General features: G+C 48.5%; 1 long non-coding RNA gene across 2 annotated transcripts in view; it reads right to left on the reverse strand.

Moving 5' to 3' along the window:
* Nucleotides 1-4173: 4173 nt before the first annotated feature.
* LOC139041674 (uncharacterized) overlaps nucleotides 4174-22265 on the reverse strand; it is a 29911-nt gene continuing 11819 nt past the window's right edge. The window contains exon 3 of one of the 2 annotated variants that reach the window (XR_011497281.1): nucleotides 4174-21840. This is a non-coding gene — a long non-coding RNA (uncharacterized lncRNA). Of the gene's footprint in view, nucleotides 21896-22265 lie in introns of both variants that reach the window. The other variant, XR_011497280.1, reaches the window with a different exon arrangement.

Genomic DNA, 22265 nt, shown 5'->3' on the forward strand with positions numbered 1-22265 from the left:
ACACGTGCACACATGTCCTCTCACAGACGTCCACTCACATACACACACATGTTCACACACGTGCACACATGTCCTCTCACAGACGTCCACTCACACGTACACACATGTTCACACACGTGCACACATGTCCTCTCACAGACGTCCACTCACATACACACACATGTTCACACACGTGCACACATGTCCTCTCACACACGTCCACTCACACACACACATGTTCACACACGTGCACACATGTCCTCTCACAGACGTCCACTCACATACACACACATGTTCACACACGTGCACACATGTCCTCTCACACACGTCCACTCACACACACACATGTTCACACACGTGCACACATGTCCTGTCACAGACGTCCACTCACATACACACACATGTTCACACACGTGCACACATGTCCTCTCACACACGTCCACTCACATACACACACGTTCACACACGTGCACACATGTCCTCTCACAGACGTCCACTCACATACACACATGTTCACACACGTGCACACATGTCCTCTCACAGACGTCCACTCACATACACACATGTTCACACACGTGCACACATGTCCTCTCACACACGTCCACTCACACACACACACATGCATGTACTTCTCACACGCATGCACACACACACAGCTGCCATGAGCAGCCCTGGCAGAATGACCCGGAAGAGTGACAATTTAAATGTAACGTTTTGAGGGTGGGGCCCCGGTTCACCCCGGCCCTGGGAGAATCGTTCTCTCCGAAGGCTGGTTTAGTCACGGCGTGACTGGCCAGGAGCAGCTCAGAGCGCCTCTCCTCCCCGAGGACCTGCATCTGGCGGGTCTGGGCTGTGTCCTTCCTCCCACGGCAGGATCAGGCATCCACAGCACAAAGCACAGTACGTCGTGCTGGGAGGTCCGCAGCCCAGCCGTCCCAGTGGCCAGCTCCTCCATGGCCGGGCCTGCAGCGGAGCAGAGCGTCCCTCGATGGTCTGCTGTAGCCCTCAGGCCTGCAGATGTTTGAGTATGGAGAGTAAATGGTGAAATGCGTGCTCTTCTTTACGTGCCTCCCGGAATCCTTTATGGCGTCTGACCCATAAACACACAATTCTATGCCGCAAGATGGGACCAAACCACAACAAGAAAAACAAGGCAAAGGAAGCAAAGAGCGACGGTGAGTGGTGGTGGAGGCAGCCCGGTGCCGAGGATGGGGGAGTCCCTGCTGGAGGGGCAGGAGGAAGACCCAGAAGGTGTCTCTCATACACTTAAGTGTCAAAATGGGACATCTCACCAGAGAGAACTCGAGAGACAGACAGACAGACTCTCCAGGAAAACAAGCCCCAAACCTCTGACCAGCCATTTCCCCAGGACCTCAGAAACCCTTTCAGGAGAAATCCTGCAGACCCAGGTCTGTGCCCTGAGAGAGGCCAGACGGATGCGATCCCACCCGGAGTCCAGGGCGTCTGGGGGTTTTAGCAACGCGTCTCGGCCTTGCTAAGCCCTTCTTAAGTGAGATTCATTTCCCATGACTTTTTCCCAAAAAACGATCCTGATCTTCAGGTAGAGTGGTGTGAAATCCCTAGTGCTCAAAGTGAGTGCCGCACACACGCAAAGACAGTGTAAAGGAGGAAGCAGAAGGAAGGTCGGCAACACTTCCCACCACCACGAGCTGGAGGCTTCAACCAAACACCCATCAGTTCTAGAGTAGAAAGCACCGAGGTTAATGATAAACAGGTGCAGGTCCATCTTATCACAGACCAGATTCACGGCGGGGGTTTAGGGAGTAGCAGCGTTTCAACCATTGTAAAGAGCATTATTTTTAAAAACATCAACGTGCTCCGTTTAACAAGCATCTTCCGTCCACACTCACCACTTCTGCTAACGTTGGAGGTTGTGTTGGTTTCCTGGAGCTGCTGTAACAAATGAGCGCAAACTCGGTGCCTGAAGGCCGCTCGTGCCCATCATCTCACAGCTCTGTAGAGCAGAGGCTGGACCTGGTCACTTGGGGCTGGAAGCAGGCTGTGGGCAGGGCCACTTCCTTCCCGAGGTTCCTGGGGAGAATCCCTTTCTTTGCCTTTTCCAGGTTCTAGAAGCTGCCCACTTTCATTGGCTCATGGCCCCTTCCTCCGTCTTCAAAGCAGCAATGGTGCTCGAGTCACCCCATCACTCTGACCTCCTCCCCGCCAGCCTCTGCCACTTATAAGGACCGTTGTGTTTACACTGGATCCCACCGAGAATAATCTCGTGAAGTTAGCAGATTAGCACGCTCATTCCAACCCCAGCCTCACCTGCCCTTTGGTGTCACTAACTTATTCACAGGCTTGAGGATGAGAATGTGCGTGTCTTCAGGGCCGTTCTTCTGCCTGCCACAGGGTCTTTGTGAGAAAAATAAATAAAAGGCATACAGAAAGGAAGACATAAAACCAGCTTTATTCACAAAGACGTGACAACCTACATAGGAAAATGTAAGGAATCTACAGAAAGCTGCTAAAACTAAGAAGTGAGTTTAGCAAGGTTGTAGGACACAAGGTCAGTATACAAAAGTCCTCTGGATTTGCATACACCAAAAATAAAATATATGTTGGAAGTTTTTTATATGTTATAAATACAATGAAAAATTGGAAAATTAAAGTTGTTTAAAATTCCAGTTACAGCGATATCAAAGAATGTAAAATACTTATTTCATAGGTGTTTATATAAATTTACATACGTTTATTATACAAATTAAACAAAAGATGCAAAGGCTATAAAATGCTTCTGAGAACAACTACAGAGGACCCAAGTAATGGACGCTCGTGACCCGGTGTTGTCATTGCCGCCAGTTCTCCCCAGATTCATGGGGAGATTTGATATGATCCCCAACAAAACCTCAGGAGGCTTTTCTGTAGAAATTGAGAAACTAATTATGTGGAAATGCAAAGGACCTGGGACGGCCAACCCAGTTTTAAGAAAGAGCAGGTCTGAGGGCTCACGTCAGCGATTCCAAGAGCTTCCTGGAGGAGGCATGGGTCAGGATTCAAGGGGATCAGACATAGATCCATAGAAGAAAGACAGTGCGCTCAGAAACGGACCCACTCCCACAGAGTCAATGAATCTTTGACAAACGTGCCAAGACAGTTCACTGGGGGAAATGATAATCTTTTCAACAAATGGCTGAAATAATTGACTATCCCTGTGTAACAACAAAACAAAACAAAACGTTTAAACTCAACCACTGCCTCACATTATATAGACTTATTGAAACGTATCATAGATCTCAGTGTAAAAGCTAAAGCTATGAGACTTTTAGAAGAAAACTCAGGAGAAAATCCCGGTCACCTAGGATTAGGCAAAGATTTCTTAAGTTGGACACCTACAGCATGAACCATACATTTAAACAATTAGTAAATTGGACTTCAAAATTAAGAACATTTGCTCTTCAAAACGCACTGTTAAGTCAAATAAAAAGGCAAGCCATAGACTGTGAAAAAATATTTGCAAGAAATATAAAGGACTTGTATCCAGAATATATAAAGAGCTGTTACAGCTCAATAATGAGATAATCCAATTTTTTGAAAGATTTGGACAGTTCCCTAAGGAAGATATCAGAAGGCCAATAAGCACAGGAAAAGATGCTCAATGTCCTCAGACATCAGGGAAATGCAGAGGAAAAGCAGTGAGACAGAGCTACACACTCACCAGAATTTACGAGACTGATTATACCCAGTGCTGACGGAGACGTGGAGACAGACTGGAGCTCTCGCACTGCTGGTGGGAATGGGGAACGGAACAGCCACCTGGGGGAAGCCGTTAGGAAAGCGACATCTCGTAAAATTAAACGTATACTAATCGTCTCACTCAGCAATACCCCGGTCATGTACTTGCTTGAGAGGTGAGAATGTGTCAGGACAAAGATGTGTATGTGCAAGTTCATAGCAGTTTTGTTCATAACATCCCAAAGCTAAGACAACCCTAAACGTCCATCTCCTGGTGAATGGATAAACCAGTTGTCGTGTGTCCACATGATGGAACGCTATTCCACAACAGAAAGGAGCAATTACTGAGTGACTGGACCACCTGAAAGGATGAGCTACAGGAGGAAGCCAGACACGGCAGACCAGCACCGCGCGATCCCGTCTACGTGAAATGACAGGAAAGGGCAACATAGAGACAGCAGAGATCTGGGGTTTCCGGGGTCTCAGACAGGACTGACTACAAAAGGTATGGGGACACTTATCGGGGTGACGGAAATGTTCTCTATCACAACTGGGCTGGTTACAATACTGCATGTATTTGTTAGAATTCTCTGGGTCGTTAAAATCGTGAATTTTATTGTGTGTACATTTTACCCCCACAAAACCGACCAAGTAAAGGGGAAAAAAGAAGTACTTTTAATAAAGCATATTCTTAATTCAGGGCCACTTTGGAGAAAGTTGAAAGGAGGACAATAGTTTAAGGACCATATTAAATTGAAAATGTTTGAACTTTAAACAAAAGAATCTGCAATTTAACGCAGGGGAGTTAAAAAGTGGGAGCACAGCACCCTCTAGTGGCCCAATTGTGCATTTAAAATATCGCACTCAATCTGCTACATATTAACGTGAAAAGATGCAGTAAAAAGAAAATGTTTTGCTTAATACCCAAAGTAAATTTTTGACAGTTAATATCTACTAGTAATGAAAAGTTGAGACACCTAAGAAGAAGAGAGTATTACCTAATTCTGAGCCACAACCAAAATCATACTTCAGAGATATTCTCATTTTAATTACAAACAGAACAAAATTGTTTGCTATCACTATTATTTAACATTTTTCTGGAAGTTGCAGTCAATGAAAAACATTAAAAAAATAAATAAAGCAGGAGCAAGATGTACAATTATTTAAAAGTACAAAATAAACTGATCACAGTTGGAAGATAATAGAATAATGTACTTAAAACTCAAGGGAATCAACGTAAAATTCTTATAATGCATTAAGTGATCAGCCATAAGATTAAAGCATAAAAACTGAACAGCTTTTCTACAAGACAACAATCACAGAATATAAGCTATAATGGAGAAAGCTTCCGTTAACAGAAGCAGACGCAGCAGCAGCAAAAATACACAAAATGCCTGTAGATAATCCTAAAAAGCAATCTAGACCTAAGGAAGAAGACTGCCAAAATCTACTGATGGGCTACAAAGAAACTTACATGGTGAGACATATGCTATTTCTTTTTTTTTCTGTTTTGAGGAAGATTAGCCCTGAGCTAACATCTCCCACCAATCCTCCTCTTTTTGCTGAGGAAGATTGGCCCTGAGCTAACATCCTTGCCCATCTTCCTCTACTTTATATGTGGGACGCCTACCACAGCGTGGCTGGGCAAGCGATGCGTAGATCTGCACCCAGGATCTGAACTGGTGAACCCCGGGTCACTGGAGCAGAATGTGCGAACTTAACCACTGCACCACTGGGCCGGCCCCAACATATGCCATTTCTTGCTGGAGAAACTTAATGGAATATACACATCCCTTCTCTTCAGTTTATCTCTATGTTTCACGGAACCTCAGTCAGAATCATTACAGTATTGTTTTCGGAACTTGTTCATGCGATTGAAGTTAATCCAGACACTTCATATGTGTGTAACAACAGCCCACCTTATACTGCTTCTTTTTTCTTTTTTTACTCTGCATACTTGGCGTCGTTCGGAATGCATCTTTTCGCAGTTTGCCTTCTTGTGCAGAAAGCTACCGTTTGTAGATACATTCACGTAACTGCACGTGGCGTTTCCCCAGCTCGTTCTTTCTCCTGTGGACGAGGCATTTTCGTTGCCCACGTTTTTACAATTACAGACAGCACCACTGGGCGCTCTTCTCATGCCTCCTGGTGTGCACACGTGCACACACCCGCGAGCAGACTTGCCAGGACGCGGGCGAGTGCCGGTTCAGCCCCACAGATGTGAGGAGCTGCTCTCCAGAGAGATGGTGCCCCGGCTCCAGCCATGGAATCACCTCCTTTCCACAGGCTCGTCGCGTGCTGTGGACTGAACCGTGTCCCTCCGAAACTCTCACATTGGAGCCCTGAACCCCGGTGGGACGGTGTTTGGAGGTCGGGCCTTTGGGAAGCGAGTAGGGTTAGACCAGGGCATGAGCATGGGCCCCGATGGGATTAACGCCCTTATAGGAGGAGACGTGAGACAGCTTGCTCTCTCTCATCCGTGTGAGGACTCAGCGAGAAGGGGGACGTCCGCAGCCCGGGAGGGGCTCGTGCCAGACCTGATGCTGCCGGCACCTGGATGGCGGCCGCCAGCCCCGGGGCCGGTGAGAAACACGCGTCTGCTCTTCCAGCCGCCCGCCTGTGGTGGTCTGCTGCGGCCGCAGGAGCAGGCTGATACAATGTACCTCAGCTGTGAAACCAAGTGTCTTGTCGGTAATGACCAAAATTTTGTTGCCTTAATTAATAAATTTTCCCCTAAATTATTTTCTCATTTCAGTCAGATAGGTATTTTGCAACAAGTGGATTCCATAAATTTAGATTGTGTGGCATGCCCATATCAATATTGTTTTTAAAGTTCTATTAAGTATATCATCTGAAAATGTTCGATTATTTTTAACTGTGCAGTAAAAAATCTTACAGATTCTGATCGTATTCGCTAAATTTTTTCATTTCATTATCAATCACCTTCCCAAAGTTTTGTCGCCAAGAGTATATGTCAAATGCTTTGTTATATGTAACTGGTTCATAACGTTATTTTGTATTCTCCCATTGAAGAGTACAAATTTTCTTTATGTGAACCATGAACTTGTCAGGACATTATTCCCCATTCTGACAAAACGTGTTTGATGATACTTACAACTTTCAAGTAATGTTTGTATCCAACATTTGTCACTAAGAACAAAAATAAGCCATTTATTTTTCCTGAAATTACAAGTTATTTCATACCAGAAAAAGATATTATATTTCATTATAAGGTATGGCAGGTTATCAATTGTTTTGCCCCTATTACAAATCCCTTCCAGGGGCTGGCCCGGTGGTGCAGTGGTTAAGTTCGCACGTTCCACTTCTGCAGCCCAGGGTTCACTGGTTCAGATCCCTGGTGCGGACATGGCACTGCTTGGCAAGCCGTGCTGTGGCAGGCGTCCTACATATAAAGCAGAGGAAGATGGGCACGGATGTTAGCTGAGGGCCAGTCTTCCTCAGCAAAAAGAGGAGAGTTGGCAGCAGATGTTAGCTCAGGGCTAATCTTCCTAAAAAAAATAATAAGCAAAAAATAAAATTAAAAAATAAATTCATTCCAAAACACTTCACCAGAACTTTGACTCTCCTCTCAGTCCATTCAGAAACTTCACATATTCTGTCAACTGCATTTTTTTTCTTGGAGAGAGTCCTTCGGGAACCCTCCTCCAGCTGTTCCCTCTGGCAGGTGCGCTGCAGGCTCTGCCCAGGGGAACATCAGGGACCTCAGGTGACAGGTCATCGTGGAGACTCTTTTACCTCTCTGTTACTACATGGCCCTCGTGTTGTTCTCTTTCTTGATTTATTCCCTTATTTTGCTGGAGCATATCCTGTAGTAGCTTCCTGAGAAAGGCTATCTGCAGAGTAAGCTCCTCAGGAACTCACAGGACTGAGACATCCGTTTCCTGCCCTGCCCCTGACTGCTTGCCCTTCTGGGTCTCAGTGGACGTGGTCTCCCTGTGGTCTTGGGGAGCAGTTCCTTCACCTCCTGTTAGCCCCCACATTGTTCAGCTTAGGTCCCTTCTTTCCGCATGGTGGGATGTCAAGCGGTTCTTGATCTCAGTGTTTTTACATTCCAAGTTTTGTGCGTTGGGGACGAGACGGTCTTTTTCCTTCCATTTTGCAGGGCACTCAGGGTCTTTCAACTGGAAACGCAAGTCCTTCTGTTCTAGAAATGCTTTAATGTTTTCTTGTATAATCTCCTCCTCTTCTCTCTTCTCTCATCTCTACTACGAGGATCCTTTGTTCACACGTCTGGAGTCCAGATTGCTCCTCTCGTGCTCTTTGCTCTTCTCTGCTATTTTCCTTCAAAGTCTCCTTACTTGGAGGCACCCTCCAGTCTCCTTACATTACCTCCACTAAAACTTTTCTGAGCTCTCACTTTTTTAGTTTCCGAGGCCCATCTTCATTCTATGAATAGTCCTATTTTGTTTCTCTCTGCCTTTATTTCTTATATGCAATATCTTCCTTTATTTCTCTGAGACTACAAACCATAGTTTCTAGGAACTTTTCCTTTTATTTTTACATTATCTCTTTTCTCTCAATTTCTTTTTTTTTCTATTTGCCTTGGTTTCTGTTTCTTTCATTGGAAGCTTCCTGTGAATGTCTGAATCGTGGCTGTCTGATCTTAGAACAGGGTATGAAACGCTGACTGGAAAGAGTGAAGGCCAGGAAAGCTGCTCGGCTGGTGGGCTTCCCAGCAGGGGGATTTTCAGCTACCTGAGCTGTTTCACCAAGAACCGTCTTTGCTCTCGGGCTGGCGAGTTTCTCTGGAGAAGGCCATCGGGTCTCCCGCCTGGAGAGGATGACCCTCGCCACCAGTGTTCTTAGAGGCATGTGAAGAAAGAGGGCAGGTGCTCTTCCAGTATCAACTCCCCTCAGTGATGCCTGCATCCCTGGTACAGACTCGCTCACCTGGTCCTCTGCAGGCAGCAAACTTGCAGACGTTTCCAGGGCCGGGAAGGGTGGTCAAGGAGCAGTGTGGCGGGGGGAGGGACTTGGGGGTTTCAAGGGCACCCCACACAAACTTTCCAACAATCCTGCTTCCTGCTGCATTACTCTCCTCACCGTCAGGGGCGTCTGGTGCCCATGATCCCTAGTCTTTTCTGCATCCTCCCCTTTCTGCATCCTCATCTTTTCTGCATCCTCCCCTTTCTGCATCCTCATCTTTTCTGCATCCTCCCCTTTCTGCATCCTCGTCCTTTCTGCTGTCTGACGTATGAGGAGACTTGCTTCTCAGCTCTGTATCGCTGGGTGAGACTTCAGCTTCTCTGCACTTCAGCTGTCCCTTGTGCATCTTATCTCCAGCACTCAAGATGTCCTACTGCCATTTCCCTGCTGTTCTCTTTGTCCTTCTGGGTTATGCCTTCCGTCCATCCCTTTACAGTCTTTCATCGCTTCGGGGAAAAAACAAAAGTAAAAGTAAATCCATCCTTTTGTTTTCATACTTTGGATAACTTGCAATACATTGCCCATGAAATCATTTGTTTTTCCTGAAATGAAAAGATACAACTTGCTAATTTCAAAAAAACAAGTGGCTTACTTTTGTTGTTAGTGATACAGTTGTTGGATGTAAATGTTACTCAAGAGTCGTATGGTTCAAAGTGGGAAGCGGTAATACTTGTTTTATTAGAATTGGCAGTGAGAACGTTCCAGCTCACACAAAGAATTTGTAACTGTCAGTGAGAACACATGTAATAACATTGTGAATAAGTCACACACAATAAAGCATGTGGGGAAAAGCTCACAAATTCTATTAATAAATCTAATTGACATTTTAAAAACACCCTCACAATTTAAAAGTTTGACTGTATAGTTAAAAAATAATTTGGCATATTCAGACAGGATACTTTTAATAGAACTTAAAAGATAATATTGATGTGGACACATGACTGCAATCTAAATTTATAGAATCGATTTGTTGCAAAATATATATCTAACTGAAATAAGAAAACAATTTTGGGGAAAATATATAAATCAAGACAATAAAATTTCGATCTTAACCAATGAAGCTTCCACCTTTTGACACAAAAGTTACTTTAATAATTTACTTAAAATGTAAAAAATCCAAGTTTTTCATGGTAAATTCATGGTTTTGAGGTGCTCGAAGATATCTGAAACAATTTATCAGGCTTTATTGTCAGTGCTCATAAAACACGGTCTCAGCCAGAGAACTCAGATTGGTGCCTCACCGGGTTCTGTCGAGGCGGTGCCGTGTAAGAAGGCAGCGAAAATGAGGAGTTCTGGCCAGGAGTTGGGAAATATTAGGATGGTTTAACACAGCAGCAGCCACAACGCTGTGCTCATTTATCTCTGAAAAATGTAATAAAAACTATAAATCAGCTAACTCACTTTATCTATGCTCAATAAACTTTATATTTGCTACCATATACCAAGTGAACTTCAGAGAGGATGAAACAACGTGTGTAGAAAAGGGAATTAAAATAACGAAAAGTGCAGAAGCATACTGGGACCGTGGGCCGAGGTGCAAGGCCAGCCTGGCAGCTCCTGGCTCGCCGGGGATCCGCTCCAGTAAACTGGGAAGCGGCGGCCATCAAACGTTCAACGTGGAGACTGTTCTAGGAACTTGACTTTACTGGGAGAAAATTCCAACTGTTAAAGCGAATGGACTAACCTGAGGAATGATCAGCGTGATGAGCACATAAAATAAGATGTCTTCATCAAGATAAGGCAGGATCGAGCAAGCACTGAGGGGCCACGACATTCCCACCAAAACAAAGCAGAATAGGGGCCAGCCCGGTGGCACAGCGGTTAAGTGCACACATTCCACTTCAGTGGCCTGGGGTTCGCTGAGTCAGATCCCGGGTGTGGACATGGCACTGCTTGGCAAGCTATGCTGTGGTAGGCATCCCATGTATAAAGTAGAGGAAGATGGGCATGGATGTTCGCTCAGGGCCAGGCTTCCTCAGCAAAAAGAGGAGGATTGGGGGGCTGGCCCCGTGGCCGAGTGGTTAAGTTCGCGCGCTCCGCTGCAGGCAGCCCAGTGTTTCGTTGGTTCGAATCCTGGGCGCGGACATGGCACTGCTCATCAAACCACGCTGAGGCAGCGTCCCACATGCCACAACTAGAAGAACCCACAACAAAGAATACACAACTATGTACCAGGGGGCTTTGGGGAGAAAAAGGAAAAAATAAAATCTTTAAAAAAAAAAAAAAAAAGAGGAGGATTGGCAGTAGTTAGCTCAGGGCTAATCTTCCTCAAAAGAAAAAAAAAAAAAACAGAATGAAATCTCATTTCCAGGAGGGCAACTATTAGGCCGTCTGAATCCGTTATATGGAATGTGTTGTGTGATAACAAAAATGAAAAATGCATTGACCTGGAAGTTCTTTCAAGCTACTGAGTCACGAAAGTTGGCCAAACGACCGACCGTGGATTGAAGGTAAAGGAGAATTGATAGAATGAAGACGACCAAATAAACCTTTCACTCCAAGGTCATTGTTGTTGACCTAGTTGGTCACCTCTGGACAATTCTATAAGAGCTGAGCCTTGCGGAGTGTCACCGTGGTTAGTTCTGCGGAATCTGAGCCAGGTTCTTTCCCGCGATCAATGCCGTGGGTGTCAGGAGATTCTCCGTGAGTGACCCTCCGTGTGGGCCCCCAGGTGACTGTCAGGGTACACGGGAGTCTAGAAGACCGGGTGTAGCCTCCTCCACTCCGTCAAGGCACAGACATGGGCCCCGGTTGATGACAGCCACAGCAAACCAGAGATGGCGCCACCAATTTCAAAACTTCGTCAGATGCCTCCAACATTGTTAGAATGTTTTGTCAAATGATTTGCACTGCTGATTTCATCATTGATAAGCAATGCATATACTGCTCAATATATAGAGAATTCAGTTTATTGAAAGAGTAAAAGAGAACATATTTTTGATTTAGAGTTTCTACATGGATTCATATTGCCACGCCGCTGGTCAGACAGCATGAATCAGACTGACTTCTCCAGCCCCACCTGTGGCCAGCCCCCCTTTGCAGTCAGTTCGGCCACCTGGACTGCTGTCCTCTCCTGCACACCACGTGCCTCCCTGGCCTGCATCCCGTGCAGTGCTGACCCCTCTGTCCACATGCTTCTTCTCAGCCACCTTCGGTTTTGCTGGTTCCCATTGAATCTCCAGGAGCAATTTGGAAACCTGTCCTCTGCTGACTCCTCCTTGACCCCGGGTCTGGACAGCCCCCATTTTACAACGTGCTCCTCTATCAGAGCCCGTCTGCTTGGTTTCCATGCACATTTGCCCATCTCTTCGTCCGTGTCCTGGTTACAGATGAGTCACCCACCCAGCCCCGGGAACTCGCCCTATAACCAGAGTGTCTGTAGGTCCCTCATGTGCTGCTCTGTCGTGGTGCCACCAGCCCATAGCCCGGGCAGCGTGGAGCTGGGTGTGCAGAGACCCCTCTCCCTCCTCGTGGTCTTCCTGAACAAGCTCCGTCCATCCCATCCAGGAATCCTGGAGGTGGTGCCATTTCTACCTCCAAGACTGCCTCCTTCATCCTTCCAGTTCAGGGAGACTGCCCTCTTGTAGCCCTCCAGATCCCAAGCCTGAGACGTGGGGATTGTTCTAGAAGTGCCCATCTTTCTCACTGACCAGCTCCAATTGACCACCAAGTCCTGTGCATGTCTCCAGCCACCTCTCTCCCGTCCCTTTGTCTGAGTCAGCTCGGGTGCTCTGACAGAATCCCCATCACAGACTGAGTGGCTGAAACAACAGAAACTTATTTCTCGCCGTTCTGGAGACTGGAAGTCCAGGATGAGGGTGCCAGCGGGGTGCGGTCCTGGGACAGCCCTCTTTCCGGGTGCAGAGAACTGACATCCCACCAGCCCTCACGTGATGGAAGGAGGGAGCTGCCTGGTGCCTCCTTTATGAGAACACTAATCCTGGCATGGAGGCTCCGCCCTCATGACCCAGTCACCTCCCAAAGGCCCCTGCTCCTGGCACCACCACCCTGGGGGATAGGTTTCAACACGTGACGGTGGGGGGACAGACATTCAGACCACAGCAACCTCCCCTGCTGCCCGTCCTCACTTTGCGGGAATGGGCATCATTGCCACGGGCGCCCTGCCTCCCCACCCCTGTGTCACTCAGCCTGGCATCTGAGCAACCTGCCACGAGGCTCGTCTGGTCGAGCGGATGCAGGATCGCTCTCCAGGCAACCAGGTCGGGCCGGGAAAGGCATCCCCAGGGCCTGCTGCCCTGTGGCTGCCGGCTAGTATTTTCCACACTCCCTGCAGGTCTCTGCGATGCAGATTCGTGCCAGTGCCGGAAAGTTCCAGCTTGCCCTAGCTCCCCTCTGCCACTGCTGACCACCAGGCGCTTCACGGCAAACCCACAGTGGCGGAAGCCTCACAGAGGCCCGGCTCTGTGCCTTCCTGCAGGGCCCTCCCTCGTGGTCCCACCGTGGGATCCCCTGCAAGCCCCACCTTGCCAGCCCACGTGCATCCTCCCCCCTCCACCACTGTGTCAGGGCGTTTCCTGTCTTGCACCCCAGGCCCATAACTCACACGGTGGATTCGCACTCCTGACTAATGCAAGTCACTCTCCTAACAATGTGACGCCCAGGCCAGAGCACCTGCGGTTCCCTGAAGGCAGCTGGGCTTCTGGGCGTGCTTTTCTCGCTAACTGGAATTCTCCTCCCCGCTGGCGTGTACCCAGCTAATGCCTTATCCTTCAATCCCGTCTGGCAAGCCGCGGCCTCCTGGATACTCCCTCTGGGAGAAAACGCTATTGATTGGGAAGAGAATGTCAGGATGACACTTCGGCTGCAAGCAACAGAAACTGAATCTGGTGAACTCAAAACCAGCAAAAAATACAGGAAGACCATCGGCAGATCACAGCCATGGAAAAGCCAGACAGCCGGGCCCGAGAAGCGTGGAGTTGTCAGCAGAAGGGCCACATAGAGCAGCTATTTGGAACATTCTACAGGATGGCTCAGCTCTAACCTCTCCCCACAGGGGTTCTCAGCTCAAGACACGGATTTCCAAGGAAGAATCTGATGGGCTATCTTGGATCCTGTGCTCACCCTGTGATTAGGGTGGTCAGCGTATCTGCCTCTGCTTGGGAACAGGGCACTTCTCTTGCCAAAGAAAGGGGGAAGGGACCATCAATCATCTGCCATAATGGGATGCATTTGGAGGAGCTTCCTGAATCGATATTCTGGCTCTGCCACGTTTCCGCCGAGAGAGCTCAGCATGTCCTTTAGTGTCTCTGAGATTCCATTTCTGCGCGTGCAATGCCGGCCACGCAGGGCTGATGAGAGAACCAGAGGGGAGCGTTAGTGCTGTTTCTCATGATGGCCAGTGTGGTGTCACCCAGGCCACAGCCCTTGTGTTCTCGTCTCTCAGCAGGCCTGACTTTCCCATCAGCTGGGGATGACTAACGGAGGTGACCCAGCAGAAAATCCAGCCAAAACAGGGAAGACAGCCTGACCCTCATTCCACACAGCAGAAGAAAAGAGAGCTGGAAAAACATGAGAGAGCTGACGGAGATGAAGAAGAATGACCTTGATTTCAATCACTAACGAGTTATGACTCGTTGAGAAATGTTCTGTAGCATGAGGCAGAGATCTGACTGTGTTGTATTGGTGGCTTGTCTCAGAATTATTTGACAATCTGTTCTTTCACCACCGGCGCGCGATGTCTCCTGTGCCACTTGATGTCTCAGCCACGCGCAACAGAAGGCCCAAAGCAGGTGGGCGTACACCCTGCTGGAGGGCACAGAGCCCAGGGGAGGGGGCCTGCTCGCACTCTGCCCTCTGGCTGTGGCCTCCGTGGCTGTGCCTCAGCCCACATGTTGCCTTCCTCCTCTGGATTCTGCCCCACTGGAGCGAAGAACGGCAGCCATGGTTCCAGGAGTCGCAACCTCACGTCAAACATCCAGAGGAAGCGGGTCTGTGGCACAGAATTTCCCAAACTCCCTGAGCTCCACACCGGGGAGCAGGGACCATGTGCCCCTGTGAACAGTCACCGTGGCCCTGGCATGAGATGGACTGTTGACCATTCCACCTGCCAAGAAGCAAGGTGTACTTCGGGAGACAATGGTGGAATCAACGTCCCCAGAATCACATGCAAGGAGGGAGTGGTGAGTAGATGCTAGGGAAACAGCAAATAGGTGTTCACAACGCTCTGGCTCTCACCTGAGGTCCTAGAACCAGCAGCAACATCCTCCTCACCTGGGAGCTTGTTAGAATGGAGAGTCTGTATGCCCGCCCCACACCTGCCAACTCAGAATCCGCGTTTGAAAAGATGCCCAGAGTGCAAGGAGGCAGCGCGGCCCTGGAGGGCACACGAAGACGCAGAGGCAGACCAGCTGGTCAGTATGGGAGTAGAAAGTCAATTTTACCAGCACTAATTTGCCACAGGAAGTCAAGGCAAGGTCATCAGCCAAGAGAGGTGTAAAGAAACAGAGGAGGCCCCTCCAGGAGAATGGTACAGTTTAGAAAGAACTGGCTGGAGCAGGGGGGAGAGCTGGCCAGGGCCACTGGCATGGATGGCTGGTCTGAGTTGAGGACACATGGTGGTGAAGAGCATGAACTGGTCCCCAAACCCTAAAGCTGGAGATTTCATCAAGCGATGCACACTATTTTAATTCTGGAAGTAGAAGTGGGGTTATTTGATACAAGTTTGGGAGGATTGCAGAGCTTCTGTGGTTGAACGGCAAGGCAACACACTTCTTTACCGTGCTGGCAAACTGTGGTTCAAGTTACTCATCAGCTCTGCAGGGAAGAAACTCACCGAGGACGGGTGACAAACCGGAAGGGCCACAAGATCAGTGGGCTCAACTCTGTCAAGTAGCAGCATTGTGGATGCAAGGAAATGAGAGCCCTGGAAGAACAGGTAACACGAGACCTGGTGCACTGGACTCACGGTTCAGAGACGACGAGCTGTCGGTGATGTGGTCCAGCGTGGAGCTGCGCAAGGCATTGTGGGGCGAAGGAGTGAAGGAAGGCATGGAGAGTTACGGAAGCCAAGGAATGTCAAGGCCTGGAGCTGGACCATTCACATCGACACTGATGGGCCCATCGTGCATTTTCACACGGAGGTGGCAAGGAAGACTGAGCCGGTGAAGGGGGTGTGGGGAATCGGTGTGTGGCACTGAGTAGGGATAAAGAGTGGTTTTGAAAGATGGAGAGGGTTTAACAGGGTGCACTTGGGCCCATGAATGGGGAACAAATCACCTGGAAGCGATATTCTTCATGAGGCTGAGAGAGTTCCTTCCCAGTGGCCCTCGGGGACAGGGGACAGTGGCGTGCCCAAGGGTAAGGCAGGGATGCAGGAGGGCAGCAACGTCAGGGGACAGCCAGTTTCAGGAGGAGCTGGGCTGTTGAGAGCCTTTCCTCCTGTGAGGAGAGGGAAATGGAAGGGGGCTTGTTTACCATGGGTTTTGCATTCTGAATGGCACCATGGAAGGATCTAGAAAAAGAAGAGTTATAGAAGGAAGAGTACAGGAGTTGGGGGTGGAGAGAAGGGGAGGGAGGAAGGAGATGTCATTTCTATGACTCCTAGACGTGACAGATAAAATGTCACAAACATGTGAATAGCAGAGCTGGCTGCCCAGGAGAAGCCCGAATGTTAGTGGCCCCATGGGAACAGAACAGGCTTGGCCCACAGATGTGGGAGAATTGGAACTGGGACCACCTTACAAAGCCCAGGACCCTAGAAAGGCTGTGTTCTCAATGACAGGAGATCCTAGAAAAATCCACCACTGGCAAAGGGAGACAGCAAGAAAACACGTCTTTCTTGGCCCCAGCTCTGGGGAGGAAAAGTATTCTTCCCTGAAAGTTTGTAAGCTCTGGTCGCAGATCCTTTGGACCTATTCTATGTATATGATCCAGGAATGCTCAAGCCAAGAACCTAATGTGTCCCTGGCTTGGTGGCACTGGGAGCATGAGAGTTCCCAGAGCAAAGTCCCACCAAACACGAGCTCACAATCCAAAATCACAGGACAGGCCACCGATGAGCTCCAGTCAAAAGTCCACAGAAACACGAAGCAGGGCCGGCCGCCCCTGGACCGCAGGCCTGGGGTTACTAGACCCACAGTGCAAGGCAGGGCTGAGGAGAGAGATGGAGGCGGGGTTGGAACCGGGAAAGGAACACAGTACCATGAAGACAGCAACGGGAAAGGTCAGGTAGCACCTTCTTTGGCCATTCAGCCACTTCCTGATTCTTTACTTCAGAAAACTTGAAGGTGGGCCTGAGAAGTAACCAGTTGGTAGATCATTAAAATTATTTTTTGGAGGCCAGCCCAGTGGTATAGCAGTTAAGTTTGCGTGCTCTGCTTTGGCAGCCCAGGGTTCACAGGTTCAGATCCCGGGTGCGGACCTGCACACCACTCATCAAGCCGTGCTGTGGCGGTATCCCACATACAAAATAGAGAAAGATGGGCAGAGATGTTAGCTCAGGGACAATCTTCACCAAGCAAAAGGAGGAAGATGGGCAACAGATGTCAGCTCAAGGCCAATCTTCCTCATCAAAAAAAATCCTTTTTTGATGATAGATTACTATACAGATATTTGCTGTGTCACAGAAGTAGTCCTGACAACTTAGTGAATCAACGACTTAAAAAAAGCTGCTTCCATCCTGTCAAAGAAAAAAATCCCTAACCAATCTATAAATCAAAATTGGGATGAGTTTGTTATGAGCGGGATCTGCGGACCATGTAGCCCGGGAGAGCCCTTCCACAAAGGAACGGAGCACTCCAAAGAAGTGGGGTGGACAGAGTGGTTACCTACCATCAAAGAGCAGGTGTCACATCTGATTGGAGCGTCCCTGTTACAACAGTCACAAGATTGCCTTGCCGGCACAGCTATGCACACAGCAACTGATGAACCCAGCGGGCCGCAGGTCTGTGGTCACAGGTGGGTGGTCCCAGGGTGAGCACTGCAGGCCAGCAATCCCTCCTTAGTTTAGGGGGAGGTGCTTATCCCTAAGGAACACCACGTTGGGGAAGTTACGTACTTAACTTGAAGGGCATCGTTCCCGTCTTTGGGGCACAGCAAGTGCCTAAAGCAGACATACAATGCATGCTCAATGGCCACGTCAGGCCCTTTTGGAAAAACAAGGTCAGGCTGAATTAGATTTACGCCAAATGGCTTCCTCATACACTCCAGTATATCCTATTGCTTGTCATTTATTTATCAATCCATATATCCTTATTAATCTAAGGAAGGTTTCTCAAGGGAAACAGAGACAGACAGAGAGAAAGACAGAGATCCAAAGCAGGGCTCCCTACCCAGCGAGTACTGTGCCTCCACAGGTACCTGAACTAATCAAACAAAAAAAGCCCCAACCATCTCCAAAGGAATGAATTTCCAATAAGACTTTACGTTTTGTGTTTAAAAGTATTTATCAAAATTTGTAACAGACTTTTACTGTTTTGCTTTCACATTTGTACTACCAACCCAATCCAGAAGAAATATATATTTTTTTAACTTTGGAGGCTTGTGATAACAACGGATTTTATTTCAATTTATACTGAATTGTAGAATATGCTCCTATATGAGTTCCCTAGGGCCACATTTACAAATTACCACAAACTTTGCGGCTCAAAACAACAGACATTTCTTTATGAAAGTCCTGGAGGCCACAAGTCTGCAACCAAGCTGCAGCAGGCGTCTGTGGCTCGTGGCCGCATCCCTCCAGACTCCGCCTCCGTCATCACGTGGCGGTCTGCCCTCGGCCTGCACCATGTGTTTCTCAAATCTCCCTTCATTTCTCTGCCAAGGATGCCAGTAACTGGACTTGGGAGCCACCTAGTCCAGGATGATCGCATCTCAAGATCCTTAACTTGATCGCCTCTGCAAAGACCCTCTTTCCGGATAAGGTCACATTCACAGCGACAAGGGGTTAGGACTTGTTTTAGAGGAACACGATTGGACCCAAACAGCTTCCAAGCATTAAAAAAAACTCATTAAGAGACAATTTTGTGAGGAAATCAGAATAGAAATATCTGAAAAATATTAAATGATGTAAAATTTCTAACTATTAAGTTTATGGATTTTTAAATGGATGATGTTGATAATCAAATTGTAAGATGTTAATATTTAGTATACACTGGAAACTACATTCTTTACAACTGTTTAAGCTTATGATGAAAAATTTTAGTTGTTAATTTTATAATACGCATAAAAGTACTTGATTTTTCAAAATTCTTCTAGGGAGCATTAAAGGGAAGCTTTGACAAGTGGGACATAGAGGAGCCTCTGAAGGCGGGTCCGGGACCATCACACAGGAGAATGAAGCACCTGGGTCTTCAGGAGGAGGGAGACAGGCAGGATGGAACAGGTACTCTCAGCAGCCTGGCACACTGTTCTCCAGCCAGGAGAACCTGCCAACCTCCCGTGGGCTGAGGTGGAATTAGCGCTGTTTTGCAGGGCTCTGGTCTCAGCGATGGGAGGGTTAGTTTCCGATTTTCACCAGCATTCTCATCTAACCCCTACATGCTGTGTCCTCCTGCGCACAGCTCTGCCCCAGCCCCCAACACAGCAAGGGCAGCGGGCTCCAGGCTGATTGCCCGGTGCAACTCCACGGAGCAGAAAGCCGTGGCCGAAAGAGTCTCATGGTTCTGCCTGTGTCGCTCAGCCATGATGGGCTCAGAACAACCATCCACCAGAGGAGGGCTGGCGGCTGCCCCTGCCGCCACTGAGAGCTCCCTCTGGCCACCAGCACCAAAGGGAGAGATGAGAAGTCCTTTCTTTGTCTGTTGTGAGTGGCCCTGCTGTCAGCATTTGGCCCACCGCCTCTTTCTCTTCCCTCGGCCTCAGAGACGCAGTGCTTCACAGAGGACCCCGGTCCTCCCTGTGTGATCAACCCCCAGCAGACGCCTGGGAGGCGGAGTCCCAGCACCTGGCAAGGATGAGAGTGTGTGGGGACCGCCAGCACACAGGGCAGGGCCTGGGCCACCCGGAGCAGCCTGGGCAACTCTGCAGGAGCCTCTCCCGGGCTGGCCGTTTTCCTGGGACATTCTCCTCAGTTCTGGGGCTGGTCCTCAGCATCAGAGACGCAAAACCCCAGAAGGATGCACTTTGAGAGTGGGCCTACACAGACTAAGATCAAAGACTGATAATGTGCTCGTTCCTTTACTCCAGGTCAACAAAGTTTAGGGTGAACCATATGAATGATTTTGTGGACAAACGACCTATTTTTCAGATATTGGAATCTCCTATCTAATACTATTCTTGAGCCCCTCCCATGTCCCCTGCCTGTTTCAGGTGCTGGACTCAGAAGGTGAAAGTGACAGCCCAGGTCCCTGACATTGGGCAGGTCATTCAGTGCACGGCCTATAGCCTGGGCGGTGCACACAGTGACCTGGTGTGGAGTCTGATGTTCACGGTGGAAAGGCTGCCCCTTTTCCAGTCCTCAGGCCTTGGGACAACAGCACCAGAACGGCCCATTCAAGGCGTGTATGTGCACGGGCACGCGTGTGTATGAAGGAGAGGATGAGCGAGCACGGGTGTGCTGGGGGGCGTGGTGGTGGTCCTGCCTTTCGGGTTCGCCACCCTGTCACACTGATGCTCCGACTGCCACTTTTCTCGTCTTCGGTGCTTGCTCCTAACGTGGCTTTCTGCATCGAGATGTGGTGTCACTGACACATGTTGAATCAGGACCGAAGAGCGTCAGAAGAAAACAAACCAGACAACAAATGCATATCCTGCTGATAAGTCAATTATTCATTTTTTTGGAAAAACAACAATCTAATAACATACATTACAAGAAAGGCAAGCAAGGGACTGGCCCAGTGGCATAGTGGTTAAGTTCGCACACTCCACTTCAGTGGCCCAGGGGTCACAGGTTCAGATCCCAGATGTGGACCTAGCACCACTCATCAAGCCACGCTGTGGCAGCATCCCACATAAAACAGAGGATGGTCAGCACAGATGTTAGCTCAGCGACAATCTTCCTCACCAAAAAAAAAAAAGGCAAGCAAGCCTGTGAATAATGTAAAACAAGAGGCAATAAATGAGATGATTGGATCAGAGAGATTTTCTGACTGTTCTGTTTAAATTTATAATTAATACTTTGATTCTTTTTAAATAGTTCAAGGGCCATCCATCACCTGCACGAGCGACTACAGTGGAAAGAAACCGTCCTGGAGGAGGCTGTGAAACATGTGAGTCAGTCAGTCTGGAATTTAAATATTGCAAACCAACCACAATGTGGTTAATCCTTAGCCCGGCCGCCTTTCAAGGGAGCAAAATAGAATTTAGTGAAGTGGAAAAGACAGTTTACGAAATTGATAACTGTGACCTTAAGGAATTTCGTAAGCACGACCCCCAAGTCCAGCCCAAATCCGGCCCTCGGAGCTCTTTACAGGTTGCTCGCTAATTCTCCCGAGTCCGCAATGTTGGAAGGACAAGAGCTGTCACGGCAGGTCAGCATGGGACGCTGATGGACGGAAGGGCCTCGGAGGCCCCGGGTGCATCAGGAATTGCATCAGGAAGGGAGGAGGCCAGAGGACCCAGGGACAGGAGCAGGCGGCATGCCTATGGAGAAGAGTTAACTGGGCGGAGCGGGGAAGGAGCAACTCTGGACGGGGCCAGTCCAGGCCTGGCCACTGGAGATGGGCCTTGAATCCCTGAATCTCCGACCCCAGCCATGCGTCCCTGCATCCAGCCCAACCCCGATCAGAGAGGGCAAGGCGCAAAAAATGTCCCCTGAGTGACGGAGCTTGATTAGTTAGTTACAGATTTGGAAGCACCTCATACGGCACAAAATTAGAATATTTCTGAATAACGTTTTTGAAACCGTGAGGGTCCCAGGCACTGAAGAGTCCTTTGGGCCGTCAAGAGCAACAGCACGGTGAAAAACGTGACTGCTGGAAACTTTTCCTCAAAAGTCCAATCGCTGGGAAGACTCCGGGCGTGACACAAATTTATGTGTCCATCTCTGGCCAGGGGCGCCCAGAGATTCAGCTAAACATGATCCTGGCTATGTCCATGAGGGTGTTTCTGGGTGAGATTAGCATTTGGCCTTGCAGACGGAGTAAAGCCCTCCCCAGCGTCGGTGGGCATCTTCGGACCCACTGAGGCCTGAATGGAACCGAAGGGCTGAGGAGGGAGAATTCGCTCTGTGCCCGACTGTCTTCGAGCTGGGACGTCGGCCTTCTCCTCCCTTTGGACTCGGGCTGGGACTTGGGCCAGCTGCACTCCTGGGTCTCCAGCCTGCAAAGAGCAGACCGCAGGACTTCTCAGCCTCCAGGACCAAGTGAGCCAGTTCCTTAAATTAAACCGTATTTGTATGCTGCGCTTCTCTGGGAAACCCAGACTAGCACACTCATGTTCATCACGCAAGGCAGGAATCAAATCATACTTGTAAGATGGCACTGGTTTTGACAATTTCGTAGACATAAATACATACATACACGTGCATTGAACAGTTTGGGAAGAAATTCAGCAAAAAATTCTGGTGGTTGAAATTGAGTTGTGAGACTATAAAGAATTTTTTGCTTTTTATACTTTTCTCTGTTTTTCCTGTATACTACAACATGTGTAATTTACTTTCACCAGAAAACAATAGACATCTGTTTTTTATAAAATTATACTGTCCACTTTTAGAAGCGTTTATTTACAAACATCAAAAGCATGGA

The sequence above is a fragment of the Equus asinus genome, chromosome 23 (assembly GCF_041296235.1).
Source record: "Equus asinus isolate D_3611 breed Donkey chromosome 23, EquAss-T2T_v2, whole genome shotgun sequence".
Taxonomy (NCBI): Eukaryota; Metazoa; Chordata; class Mammalia; order Perissodactyla; family Equidae; genus Equus; species Equus asinus.